The sequence below is a fragment of the Rhincodon typus genome, chromosome 19 (genome assembly GCF_021869965.1).
Source record: "Rhincodon typus isolate 14 chromosome 19, sRhiTyp1.1, whole genome shotgun sequence".
Taxonomy (NCBI): Eukaryota; Metazoa; Chordata; class Chondrichthyes; order Orectolobiformes; family Rhincodontidae; genus Rhincodon; species Rhincodon typus.
In genome coordinates, this window is record NC_063350.1 from 50315127 (window position 1) to 50330594 (window position 15468).

Here is a 15468-nt window from a genome sequence, read left to right on the forward strand (position 1 = left end):
CAAAGAACAATTGGCTCAGATTTTCTATTCTTTAGATAGTCGAAGCAGGCATGAAATATCCAGCCACATGCCAGTTGGAAAATATCAGATGGAGTTTCTCCTTTCTTTTCTACCAGCTCCTTTCTACTACCTGGAGTACTGTGTGCAGTTTTGGTCTCCTTATTTGAGAAGGGATATACTAGCACTGGAGGGGGTGCAGAGGAGATTCACTCGGTTGATTCCAGAGTTGAGAGGGTTGGATTATGAGGAGAGACTGAGTAGACTGGGATTGTACTCATTGGAATTCAGAAGAATGAGGGGAGATCTTATAGAAACATTTAAGATTATGAAGGGAATAGATAAGGTGGAGGCAGGGAGGTTGTTTCCGCTAGCAGGTGAAACCAGGACTAGAGGGCATCGCCTCAAAATAAAGGGAAGCAGATGTAGGACTGAGGTCAGGAGGAACTTCTTCACCCAAAGGGTTGTGAATCTGTGGAATTCCCTGCCCAGTGAAGCGGTTGAAGCTACCTCGCTGAATGTTTTTAAGGCAAGGCTAGATAAATTTTTAAACAGTAAAGAAATTAAGGGTTACGGTGAGTGGGCGGGTAAGTGGAGCTGAGCCTCAAAAAGATCAGCCATGATCTTATTAAATGGCAGGGCAGGCTTGAGGGGCTGGATGGCCTATTCCTGCTCCTAGTTCTTATGTTCTTATGTTTTGACACATGTGCACCTGAAAATTGATCTGGTTTTCAACTAACTAATATAAGGTTAGTAATCCATCACATGGTTCTATATTGGCAATTATATTAAAAAAATGCAGTTGTGATGTGCTCCCATTATTGGTACAATAACAATTTAGACATCTTCTGAATCGTAGGTGAGGTGCCAAAGTAAGCAAATCACAAAGTCTGATCCTAGCTGAGGCTTTCTTAGGAGCGTTAAAACACAGTAAAGGTTTAACAAGCTTGCGGTTCATATTCAATACATCATTGTTAAGTTTCCATTGAACATTCACTCAAAGTTATGTGCATACATTTAAAGTAAGGCTGTAATCACGTTACTGACATCAATGTTAAAAAGAAACAGCTGTCTTCATGTCAGAAGAGTAATGTAGCTTATGTTACATGTTGGGAAATGTTCAAAGTTGCTGCATCCTATTATGAATGAGAATCTTTGATACACTTTTATCGGCTGGATTTATGATAGGAAACATGCTATTCCTCTCCAAAATTGATAGCAGTTTCAATTTAGTTATGAGGTCTTATATATCTGTCTAATGTGATTTGTTTTTGCAACATGTGCATCCTTATCTGAAAGCAAGTATTTTTGAGTAAATAAACAAAACAGGGCAGGTGCTACTCATTCAGGGCTTAAATGGATTGAGAAGTTACGAGGCTATAAAAATCCCTCACTTTCTCTGCGTTTTCTTCTAATGGAAACTGTGCTTACACAGCAGCCTGAATCAGCCCTTCATCCAACTTAGAATTTTCATGCTGTACCTTTAAGCCGCAAGAATTAAATGCAATCTCTAATACAAGAAGGCATGTCTGACCACCTCTGGGATTGTTCTGCCGTCAATCAATACAGACAAGTTCAATTCAGAGTCAGTATAAAAACCCATTTGTTGCAGTTTTAGTATCAGACATGTATGAAGCCATCAAGAAATCATTTGCATCCTCTACCTTGTCATAGAAACTGCCAGATGTCTGCTGATTCCAATGGAGCGAGTAGTTGAATTTATATAGCATCATTAATGTAGTAAAGCACAAAGCTTGTATCAGACAATGTGACAGTGAGTCAAACAGAAGGGGTTATTAGGATAGTGGTGCAAAGACTTGATCACCTACGATTCAGAAGATGTCGAAATTGTTATTGTACCAATAATGGGAGCACATCACAACTGCATTTTTTAATATAATTGACACTCCAGGGAAAATACCCCAGCCTATTTAGCTTCTCCCTATAGCTCAAACCCAAGACATTGCTAGGCCATGAGCCAATTTAGTCAGCAGGGATGGTAGAATGAGAATGAAGATATAAGGGCAGAATTTCGGAGGAGCTCAAAGGAATGGTGGAAAGAGGAAGGATTTAGGGAAGAAATTCCAGAGAGCTTAGATCCAAGTAGTTGTAAGAGTTTCTTTAGCTATCTAAAAAGAATAAGAGTAAGTAAAGTGAATATTGGGCTTCTGGAGAGTGAGAATTGGGAGCTAATAGTGAATCATGAAGAAATAGTGAATGGAATGAATATTTTGCTTCTGCCTTCACTATAGAGGATACAAAAACTTCACAATAATAACTGTAAAAAAAAGAAGGTGGAAGCATGAGAGAATCTTGGTGAAATTACAATCAATAGAAAAGTGAAAGTGTTCAAACTGATGGAACTGCAGGTCAATACGTCTCCAGACCCAGATGTATTTCATTCTAGGGTCCTAAAAGAGGTGATGAGTGAGATAGTACATGCATTGGAATTAATTTCCCAAAATTCATTAGACTCTGAAAAAGCTTCATTGGACTGGAAAATAGTAAATATAACCCCTCTCTTCAAAATGTGATGGAAGCAGAAAACGTGAAACTAAAGAGCTAATAATTTGATGTTTATCATGGGAAAGGTCTTACAAGTAATCACTGAGGAGGTTATAACTGGCCACTTCAAAAGAATTCAAGTTAATCAGTTATAGTCAGCATGGCACCTGGACGGGAAATCCATGTCTGACCAATTTATTGAAATTCCTTAAAGGAGCTACGTACAATTTTGATAAAGGGGAATCCATTAATGGACTGCATTTGAATTTCTAGAAGGCATTTGGCAAGGTTGCACATAAAGTTAGCTGTACAAAGTAGAAGCTCATAGGATGGAGATCAATATGTTGGCATGGATAGAAGATTGGCCAGGTGGTGGACAACAGAGAGACTGCCTAAATGGGTCTTCTTTTGATTGTCAGAATGTAACAAGTGGGACATTGCAGGACGCTGTGTTGGGCCATCAACTCTTTACAGTTTGTATTGACAACTTAGGTGAGGGGTTCAAAGACATGGTGGCTAAATTTACACATGATGTAAAGGTAGATGGGAAAGTATGCAGTATGATGACAAAACAGGGATGCAGACTAATATAGATAAGTTAGGTGATTGGGCAAAAGAAAACTGGCAAATGGAGTATAATTTGGAAAAGTTGTTGATTTTTCCAAGAAGAATAAATAAATACTTAAGTATAGTATGACTGAGGAATTCCAAAGTCCAAGTGCCCAAATTGTTCTAGTGTATGAGTCATGTGATATTCCAACGCCGGTATACCAAGTGATTAAGAAAGCTATTGGAATTATTATCCTCCATTTTGGGAAGATGCATAGGGGTGTTATGTTTCTGATATGCAGGGAATTGGTGAGACCACAACTTAAATACTCTGTGCAGCTTTGGTTTCTTTATATGTAGAAGGATGCGCTGGAGGCAGTTCACTAGAATGATGTCTGGAAATAGCAAGTTGTCTTATGAGGAAGGATTGTTCAGGCTGCACTTGTTTTCTCTCGAGGTCAAAAGATCGAGGGGTGACTTGGTATAAAATCTTGAATGGTTCTGACAGGATGGATGTGGAAAGGAGGTTTCCTCTTGTGGCTGAATCCAGAACTAGGGGGCACTTTTAAAATTAAAGTCATTCTTTTATCTCAGAGCTTTGTGTAACTCTTTGCCTCAGAAGGTGGTCGAGGTGGGGATCATTGAATATTTTTAAGACGGAAGACAAAAGGATTCTTGTCAGGCAAGGGATTCAGAGCTTACTGGGGGTAGATGGAAATGTGGAGTTCAGAATACAAACAGATCAGCCCCCATGATATCATTGAATGGCAGAGAAATATCGAGGGCTAAATGGCCTATTTCTAAAATCATACATTTGATACCCCTCATCCCCTGACTCATTCACACACATCCAGCACCACACTCCCTCAATGGTAGAGGTAAATGGGGTAACATTTTGTCTGATCTGTGTTGGAAATATGGATTCTAATCCAGATGAGAAGTGTCTGGTTGTGATTTGCCTGTTAGTTGAACATACGTAGTTGACCGACCGATTTTTGAAATGTTGCTCTCACTCCTAGACTGGGTCCACCCAGCAAGGTGAGGCAAATGGTAGAATATTGTAACTGGTTTTTTGTTGACAGGTTGAATGGTGAATTCCTGGTAGCGGTATTTTGAAAAATAATCCTGCCTCTTGTTGTGAATGCAGGAGGAGAGTACGTTGGGCCAATGAGAAATGAAAGTTCTTATAGGAAGTCTGCCCTGACAAGAGAAAGCTCACTCATCAGCAGAACAAAAACAAAATCAAATTTTCATGACCATTTCTTTTGTTCTTTCACAGGATGTGGACATCATTGGCAAGGCCTGCATTTGTTGCCCATCCCTAATTACCTTCGAACTGAGTGGCTTACTAATCCATTTTCAAATTTTTCAGGTATGGATTTAGACTTTATTGTCATGTGTACTCAAGTACAAAACTACAGAAGTACAGCAAAATGTTTTCAATGTTACCACACACGGCACCATCTTAGATACAAGTACCTAGGTACAAAAACTTAAGAACAGGTGGAAAGAAATAAGGAACAACGTTAAAAGCTAAACATTGCAGTCACTCTTAGTATAGTATAAAAAAAGTGGATGTAACATTTAGCTTTTAATGTTGCTCGTTATTTCTTTCTACGTTGTTCTTAAGTTTTTGCACCTTTCAGAGGGCAAACATAACAGAGATAAACATGTTACTGTAGGTCTGGAGTCACATATAGGCAAGGACAGCAGATTTCCTTCCCTGAAGGGCATTTGTGAACCAAATGGTCTTTCATAACAATCAATAACAGTTATCATAATCAGTATTGCTGAATCTGGCTTATTTATTAATTAAATTTCAATTCCACCAACTAGTATGCTGGGATTTGAACTTGCATCCCCAGTGCATTAGCAACAGACTGCTAGATTACCATTCTAGTGACATTACCATTATACCACCTTTACCCCTGTTGAACAATACTGTTTGGTTTGCTATATTTTTAAATGCTCAAAGAATGTGAACTTATTACTACTGATGTTCACTTCACTGTCCACAAAATAAACTGACTCAATAATTCATGGCTAGCTTTATCTTGCAAAACAGTTCTCAGCCAGTCCACTGAAGGTTGGGTAAGCATAGCTTAAACTATGCATGAATGACATGATATTCAGTTCACATCACAGAGGCATATCATTCCTACAGCCCTGTCTACACTGTTGTACATTGGATATTGCACATTAAAGGCATACTCCAAAACATATACTGTTCCTTATTAGCAGGAACAGTGCTGCTGAGCCCCAGAACCCAAATTCACAAAACAGGGTCAGATTTATTTTACAAGATATTGCATAGTAGATGGGCTATCTAATGCACAACATAGGTTATCAACTATTACAGGAAAATGGATGGGCACTTAAGGGAAGCATGCTGAGGTTCTACTTACTGCCAGTGCAGAGAAAGGAGGGTCTGGCCATATGTTGCTCTGCAATGCTCAAATTGGTTGGGCAATGCATACCACGTGTAGCTCATGGAAGAACATCTTCGAGCACAATTTCATTGGGCATTGTCCTCATATCATGCCCTTGATGCCCTGCAGGAAAAGGAAATAGTGATCTTGGCAGCTGGTTCCCTGGGAAGATTATTATTGAATACCTCTTCATTGTTTAACAAGGTGTAACTTCACGTTTGGGGAGATGGATGTCTTCCAGTCAAATCAAGAAGCTTGACACCATCAAGGATAAAGCAGCCCGCTTGATTGGCACCACAGCTGCAAATATCCACTCTCTCCATCACTGACGCTCAGTAGCAGCAGTGTGTACTATCTACAACATGTATTCCAGATATTCACCAAAGATCCTTATACAGCACCTTCCAAACCCACAACCACTTCCATCTAAAAGGACAAGGGCAGCAGATACATGGGAACACCAAAACCTTCAAGGTCTTCTCCAAGCCTGACTTGGAAATATATCGCCGTTCGTTCCCTGTTGCTGAGTCCAAATCCCGAGATTCCCTCCCTAATGGCATTGTGGGTCGACCCACAGCAGGTGGACTACAGTGGCTTGAGAAGGCAGCTCACTGCCCCCTTCTCAAAGGCCACCAGGGACAGCAATAAATGCTGGCCCTTCCAGCAATGCCCACATATCACAAATGAATAAATAAATAAAAAATCCTCACTGTACGCCTAGAGTTGTAGCCCCTCCACATGTTGCCTTTGAGGTGACCCTGGAGGGGGAACAGACTGTTGTCCACCTCTTGCTGACCTTGCTGAAATGTGCCTTTGCAAAGCATGCTGAGAAAGAGTGGCCTTGGTTTTTATCAAGGTGGTGGTGAAGGATATTTTTCTCTATTCCCAGTGATGCGCATTAAATAAACATCGAGTGTAGTTGGAGGAACATCAACTTGAATAGGGAAAGCTGTTGCCTTCCTATATCCACCCTGATTGAGTCCATGGTCAGTAGACCCTTGGATGACCTTCCTCATCACTATTTGAGGGCATTAAGTAGGCAATTAGCATGAGTATCTATCCTCTCCCAAAACCACTGCCCCATTCTCCCTCGTGTGTCATTACTCATTTGATGATCCTAGGTCCATGGTACATGTATTACCAGCAGAAGCCTCCACCTCCAATAGTGAAAAGCTGCTAGGTTGTGAATGGCTCTTGGGAAACAGAACCTGGGGTCCTTGATCATGTGAATAGCCCGCCATTGGCCTGTTCAGTGTCTGATCAACACTTAATTCAGTGTATCTGTTACAATCATGGTGAAAAGGCGTCTATCAAAATTCAATTTTCAGGATTTGACTTTAATACCTGAGACTTCTATGGATTAAACATTCTTTGAAAGAATGCTACTAGCCTAAAATGGCTGCTATGGTCACCTGACAATCTGAGGTATCCCACTTGGAATATACAAAACTGGCTATGTCCAAATTAATGTTTTTATGATGAGGTACGGAAACTCAGTTAGGTATTAAGAAATTTGCATTTTACTCTATTCACATTTGCATGATAGCTGCACATATTGAGAGATGAAAGATATACATTGAAACAATGGAGTAGATATCAAAATCTGTAAAGGAACTGTATGCCAACAGCAGCTTTGAGCAACAAAGGAGAAAGAAGGCAACATGGACTGATATCAGCAAGGACATTGAAAGCTCTTCTCTCCCTTTCTCTCAGTCTCTCTCAATCTCTAAAACCAGAATCAGTGAAAAAGCAATTTTGTAAAACCACTATTCATTGAGAAATCAAGGTTATCTGTAAACTTAACCACTCCTGAGGAAGCAGGGCAACAGATAAACTCTTGAGACTCAAGTTGCACTCTTGCATCTCAAAGATTCTGAAAACTTCAAACTGCAACTGCATTTACCTTCCTGTATGTAGAGACAGCCTCTTGTGGCCCTTTAATTTGAAACATTATTACAAAGGTTTTTCTGTGTGTATTTGATACTGCGTTTTCTTATTTTCTCAGATGAAATAGTTAATAAACTTTCACTCTTAATAAAGAAACATTGCAATTTGGCATATTAATTTCAATTTAGTTCATTACGTTTTAATTGAAGTGTATTAGCTATGTGTGAAAAAAGAAATAGAATATTTGCAACGGCTGACTGAGAAGAGGTTAAAAAGAGAGGAGCTGATCACCTTTCCTCACCTTATTGTAACAGATCTTTCCCATAATAGGTGATGCTGGACTCACACCAGTTCTTAAGGCACCTCTTACCTCCATTGCATATTACCTGATTATTCTAATATTTTATGATTCTCTAACAAAATTCAAATCACTATCCATGTACCACTAATAATGAAAAACAGCTTTTGAGGGTCTTTCAGCAAAAGGCATGTTATGCCTGTGTTTTACACTTAAACACCTAAAACCATTACACAATCTTGCTGTTAAACTCTTCTTTCCCAGCCAAGAATTACTTAAAGTAATTTAAAGAAATTAAAAACAAGACATTATATATGCAGTAAATTTTGAAGCCCCGTATAGTTTGTTCTACCAGAAGTAAATGTCCAATGAGAAAGTGTTCCTCTAAGGCACAGCAGAATTACTGCTCACATGACCCTTTCAAATAGGTTCAATGCAGCATAAACGTACTTTGACTTGGTGCAATAAATACTGCACATAAAAATATTTCTAAATTCTATTAGGGAATATTTACGTCATTTGAACCCCACGACCCTTGAAACACTCTAAGTGATTTAGCATGATGGAATCCTTGCTTTCTGCTAGCCATAAGCAACCCATGAATCTGGGAAATCGAAAACTAGTCTACAATGTAAACCTAGATATTGATTGATGTAATGTGGCAGTGTCAATCAGAAAGTCCATAAAGATAGACGTTGTGGTCGAACATTCTATCTGAGATTGTATTAGAGGGTTAATATTCTAGCAAAATGTGTTGGAAAACATATTGGGTCGTAATTCATCCTAGATAGTTATGAATAGCAGCCAACAATGAATCAAGAGCTGATATAGACTCCACGCAATGTTCTTAGTCAATAGGAAAGGGAGTTGAACAAAGTGTAAAACTGGCTTCTGAAATGCTTTTGTGGTGCGGTAGTAGTGCCCCTACCTAAGAGCCAGAAGGCCCAGGTTTAGGCTCTACCTGCTCCAGAGCTGAGTAATTACCACCTCTGAACAGGTTGATTTGGAAAACTGTGATAGTTGCAGTAACCAATTCTGTATTCTCGCCACAGACAAATTGCACCCCCATTAGCTGTGGTAATTCCATGTCATTGTCACCACAGAGTAATTAAAATACACTTCTCTAAACAATACTTACATGAAACAACACCAAAATAGATCAGAGAGATTTATTTTACTTTGATCCATTCTGTATTTGTTTCTGAAGACACCAATGTTGAGACAGAATACCTAAACAGGAATATGTTTGATTCACCAGCAGGCCAAACTGTCAAATTTATTCTCCCCTCTTCAAAAAACAGATTGGGTTTTGTTTGTTAACATGTTGCAAGATTCGCAATGTTCAGGGCGCTGTGCACAGATAGCGGGTGGGTTTGTTCAGTATAACTATACTACGAGATCACACAGTGGGTGCCAAGTTCCTACCCTCCCCAACGCCACTTCAAGGTTGACTGATTCTCCACTGAACCAGGGTGGATCTGCTCCTCACACACAGCTGCTTGCATGGAGCTGGAACTGTGCTAGAATAAGCTCCAAAGTCTCCTGCTCATTTCTCAGTAGGATGTAGTGCATGGCATAGGGAGAACATATCAATTACACTCACCTTCAAAATAATCAGATACAACCCAATTTGAAGCAGACTTATTAACGACATGAACATGGAATGATAAACTCTATCACAATGATATTGTTGAATATTGTCAATGATTCAATACAACTGACTGGAATAAACAACGAGTCTTCTGATAACCAAATCTTGTTTATTATGGAACAAAGGAACAAGCAGGTAAGGTTGAACAAAAAGACTCTTCACACCTGCCATTCAGTCATTTTGAAGATAGATGGCATTCACCGTAACTGAATTGCACAAAGTTTCGCCCAAGTTATTCAGCTCATTAGCTGCTCAACCAATACTGATGATTCATTTTTACACAGGCAGCGTAATGGCTGCTTTCTTTCCTTATCATCATTTCTGTCTGTTCATTAGCAGAAACAAAAATGTGTTTTTTTTTTCCTCTCACATCACATTAACACAAGGTAAACATTTCCCAAAGTAAGTAATTATATTGCAATCTATTTCACTTTGTGTGTTATATACAGCAGAATTCTAAAGCTGCCTGTTAAAAGTGGCCATACTGTTCCCTTTCTCTTATGAGCAAGGGGCTGCTTCTATTATTTTGTCATGCAGCTTTATTGCCACATCCATAATTTGAATTCAAGTCAGATTGGTCAAAAAGAAAACAAGGTCAAGAATGGTCTTCAGACTTGGGCTTCTTTATAACACTATTTATTACATATTAAGACTAGATGTTACAATGCATGGTAACCATGATTCACCAGTCTCACGTTCTACTGTTACGTTATTGAAAGACTATACAATGAACTCCATTACCTCATGCTATTCAGTCTACTCCATGTGCTTCTCTGTACTTGTTCCTCACATTCACCTAACTAGATTTCAGGTTTCTGCTGTGTGTTTCTCCATTCATCCTATCTTTGCACACACATGTGCTACTTATGCCCAGTGAAAGGCAGATCCATGATATTATCACAAGATTGCTCCAGTTTCCTAAAACCTTTACACAGCACCGCCAGTATGACAAAGGTGGCTATCCCCTCAAGTGCCTGTTTGACAAGCATTTAAGCAGTGGCAGAATATTTCATCAATCTTGATTGATCTGTTAAAATAATCACTGTCAAATACAGTGGAATAGATATACCAAAATCCCTCCTCAAGCTATTAAAATCTATTGTGAAAATAGGCTTTAATTTTTTCAGAGGTGAATTCCTCAACAGAAACATAGGAAGAACTGAGATTTGGTAAAGTTAGAGATGATAGCTTGCATGAAGCTTATTTGTTTAATTAAAGCATCGTTCTAGTCTCTAAAAGGGTGAATTTGCAAATGCCTGTTCTTGTATGGTTAGATCAAGTTACAGTATTTAATTACAAAATGAAATTTAATTTAATTTTGAAGCCTTTGCAGTAAGTTTGTTTCCTAACTATTTCACATCTTAATCCCTACTACACGAAGCATCATGTAAAAAATAACATGCAGCATACAGGTTAATATTTTACCATTTCTGGAATTGTTCCACCCATGACTTTTACAAATGGACCACCCAGAATTTGGCATGAATTTTGACCTCTAAGAGGAGACTTGGTATATGAGACAAAATCGTGTTTCTTTCAGTGGGGAAGTATGGAAGATAGTTTTCGGCAAGAGGCTGTAAAGATGCCTCTGCCATTGAGGACAAATGTTTTTTTGGGGACGAAGACCATCTCTCAGGAAGTTAAGCTGCTTCATTGCATGGAGAAAAATGCAGTTTTATATAATTTCTTGGTTATCTTTAGAACTGTTGATTTCTTGCCAAATCAGATGAATTGTTTTGGCTGCAAGTGGCTTCTTTTTTACTGCTACAAAAAGTCCACAAAGAATCTACCCTTATCAAACTTTAACAGATGCTTTCATTTTAGTGTACAGCAGCTGAATGGTTACTTTGTGCATGTAATGCAGTTGGCAGAATATAAAAAGCACGCAATGATCAGGGAACTGAGCACTTGGTAAATAGTTTGGGAATTCAGAGGAAGAAGAAAGTATTCCTTTTCCATTGTTTTTCTAACCCCTGGGTAGCTGGTTAGTATTTCCCTTTCATCTCTAAGCTAGGAAGATTTGAATTGAGATTTGAATTCAACTATTGAGTAATCAATTAACCTCAATAAATAATTAAATAAAATTAGAAATGGCAAGGCAGATGGTGTGCTGCATCTACAATATGTAAGCATTTACAGAAAACATTGCACTACTGGACAATGAATTCCATGAGATATTCTGTGGCTTGAGAAGAATCAGTCCTGAGTTGCTGAATTGGAATCTGAGTTGCAGACACTGCAGGCATCAGAGAGGAGGAGAGTTTGGTGAAGTCCACGAACTTGAAAGGATGCAGAAAAGATTCACAATGATGTTGCCAGGATTGGAGGGTTCGAGGTATAAAGAGCAGCTAAACAGGCTGGGGCTGTTCTCCCCACAGCATCAGAGGGTAAGGATGACCTTATAGAGTTTATAAAATCATGAGAGCCATGGATATGGTGAATAGCCATGGTCTTTTTCCCAGGATAAGGGAGTCCAAAACTAGAGGGCACAGGTTTAAGGTGAGGGCGAAAAATTAAAAAGGGACCTAAGGGGCAACTTTTTCACACAGAGGGTGGTGCGTGTATGGAATGAGCTGCCAGAGGAAGTGGTGGAGGCTGGTACAATTACAACATTTAAAAAGCATCTGGATGGGTATATGACTAGGAAGGGGTTAGAGGGAGATGGGCCAAACGCTGGCAGATGGGACTAGATCGATTTAGGATGTCTAGTCGGCATGGACACGTTAGACCAACCAGTCTGATTCTATGCTGTAAAACTCCATGACTCTATGTGCCTGCGAATCAGGCATGTATGACAATAGAAGGCAGAATAATGGAGGGGCTGCAGTCCTGGACTTGGGCCAACAGATGCAAGGTATTCCTATTTGTGTGGATGAGAACAACAATGTAGAGTTACTAGATAAATTACCAATGCACAATAGTGCAGGAAACTATTCAAGTGAGGGAAGTATAAAGGGATTTGGTAATATCAGAGAACAGAATACTCTGAAGGATATAACTGTTCTCTGCAGCCATAACAAGGTGTTACAAAGGTTACAAAGGTTGTATTGCCTACCTAGTGTCAGTGTTCATGGCATTTCTAATTTGCTGTAGATTAAGTTTGGATGTGAGAGGATGAATATCCAGTTTTTGCTGTCCATATAAGAATAATAGGAATTCCTAAAACTAAAAATAATGGTCAGCAATCAAATACACCTTATACTCCCTCACCTAGGTCTACAATTTATATTCAACATTGTGAAAATGTAGTTTTTGGTGCCAGGGAATCAGCAATGAAGTAATTTGTTGTGAAACACTTGAGGAACAATGTGCATCAATTAGTAAGAATTAAGATACTTAACTTCCGAGGGGTTATTTTAAACGCCATGGTCACCTGTCTCCTTCTATTATTATTTTTATATCTTCACATTCGTCCTTTGGAGAATTTTGTGAAGGAGCGAAAGGATTTAGTTAAAAGCAAAATGCTGCAGATAGTTGAAATAAAATCAGGAAGTGCTGGAGAAACTCAGCAGTTTCGAAACAGTTCGAAAGAACAGTCATACTGGACTTGAAATGCTAACTCTGGAAGGGATTCGGAGGCTGATTACAATTCTGATGGACTGAAATATATGCTTGTCTTCAATATCGATGGCCATCTTTCTAGAGTTGATAGGATGTTTCATAATTTTACTGTGGGAAACTTAATCCGACCCTATAACTCATAGGATGCAGGGAGGGGACCACCAACGAATAAAACTCCCTGACCTGTAGTCATGGAGAGGGATAGGAGCAGACAGTATGGGAAAGTATTTAATTGGGGGAGGGGGAATTACAATGCTATTAGGCAGGAAATGTGGAGCATAAGTTAGGAACAGATGTTCTCAGGGAAATGCACGACAGAAATGTGGAGGTTGTTTAGGGTGCACTTGCTACGAGTGCTGGATAGGTTAGTCCCACTGAGGCAAGGAAGGGATGGTAAGGTGAAGGAACCTTGGATGAGAAGACATGTGGAACATCTAGTCAAGAGGAAGAAGGAAGCTTACTTAATGTTGAGGAAGCAAGGATCAGACAGGGCTCTCAAGGGTTACAAGGTAGCCAGGAAGGAAGTGAAGAATGGACTTAGGAGAGCTAGAAGGGGGCATGAAAGCGCCTTGGCTGGTAGGATTAAGGAAAACCCCAAGGCGTTCTATACTTATGTGAGGAACAAGAGGATGGCCAGAGTGATGGTAGGACAGATCAGGGATAGTGGAGGGAACTTGTGCCTGGAGTCGGAGGAGGTCCTTAATGAATACTTTGTGTCAGTATTCACTCGTGAGAGGGACCTTGTGTGAAACAGGCTGATATGCTCGAACAGATTAATGTTAGGAAGGAGGATGTGCTAGAAATTTTGAAAAACATGATGATAGATAAGTCCCCTGGGCCAGACGGGACATACCCAAGGTTATATTGGGAAGTGAGGGAAGAGATTGCTGCCCCTTTGGCGATGATCTTTGCATCCTCACTGTCCACTGGAGTAGTGCCAGATGATTGGAGGGTGGAATTTGTTATTCCCTTGTTCAAGAAAGGAAATGGGGTAACCCTGGGAATTACAGACCAGTCAGTATTACTTCTGTGGTGGGCAAATTATTGGAGAGGATTCTGAGAGAAAGTATTTATGATTATTTGGAAAAGCATAGTTTGATTACAGATAGTCAGCATAGCTTTGTGAGGGGCAGGTTATGCCTTTTAGGCCTTACTGAATTCTTTGAGGATGTGACAAAACACATTGATGAAGATAGAATAGTGGATGTGGCATATATGAATTTTAGCAAGGCTTGATAAGGCTTATTCAGAAAGTAAGGAGGCATGGGATTCAGGGAAATTTGGCTGTCTGGATACAGAATTGGCTGCCCAATAGAAGACAGAGTGGGATAGTAGATGAAAAGTATTCAGGCTGGAGCTCGGTGACCAGTGGTATTCCACAGGGATCTGTTCTGGGACCTCTGCTTTTTGTGATCTTTATAAATGACTTGGATGAGGAAGTGTAAGGGTGTGTTAGTAAGTTTGCCAATGACACAAAGGTTGGAGGAGTTGTGGATAGTGTGGAGGGCTGTTGTAGGTTGCAAAGGGACATTGACAGGATGCAAAGCTGGGCAAAGAAGTGGCAGATGGAATTCAACCTGAAAAAGTGTGAAGTGATTCATGTTGGAAGGTCAAATTTGAATGCAGAATACAGGGTTATTGGCAGGAATCTTGGCAGTGTGGAGAAACAGAGGGATCCTGGGGTCCACGTCCAAAGATCCCTCAAAGTTGCCACCCAAGTTGATAGGGTTGTTAAAGAAGGCGTATGGAATGTTGGCTTTCATTAGCAGGGGGATTGAGTTTAAAAGCTGTGAGGTTATGCTGCAGGTCTATAAAACCCTGGGTAGATCACACTTGAAATATTGTGTTCAGTTCTGGTCATCTCATTATAGGAAGGATGTGGAAGCTTTAGAGAGGGTGCAGAGGAGTTTTACCAGAATGCTGCCTGGAGTGGAGGGCAGGTCTTCTGAGGAAAGGTTGACGGAGCTAAGGCTTTTCTCATTGGAACAAAGAAGGATGACAGGTGACTTGATAGAGTTGTACAAGATGATGAGATGCATTGATAGAGTAGATAGCCAGAGATTTTTCCCAGGGCGGAAATAACTATCACGAAGGGGCATAATTTTAAGGCGATTGGAGGAAGGTATAGGGAAGATGTCAGAGGTAGGTTCTTTACACAGAGAGTGGTTGGTGCGTGAAATGTGCTGCCAGCAGTGGTAGTGGAGTCAGATACATTAGGGACATTCAAGCGACTCTTGGATAGGCACATGCATGATAGTAAAATGTAGGGTATGCAGGGTACTTTGATCTTAGAGTAGGATAATAGGTTGGGACAACATCATGGGCCAAAGGGCCTGCGCTGTGCTGCACTGTTCTATGTTCTATGTTCTATGTGTCCATTCCAAAATGGTTTTGTTGGCAAAAACTAATGTTTCCTATCCATAGATGTTTGGATTTGATTTTGAATTGGAAAATCAAATATGTAACTATTTGAGAGATAGTAGGAACTGCAGATGCTGGAGAATCTGAGATAACAAGGTGTAGAGCTGGATGAACACAGCAGGCCAAGCAGCATCAGAGGAGCAGGAAGGCTGACGTTTCGGGCCTAGACC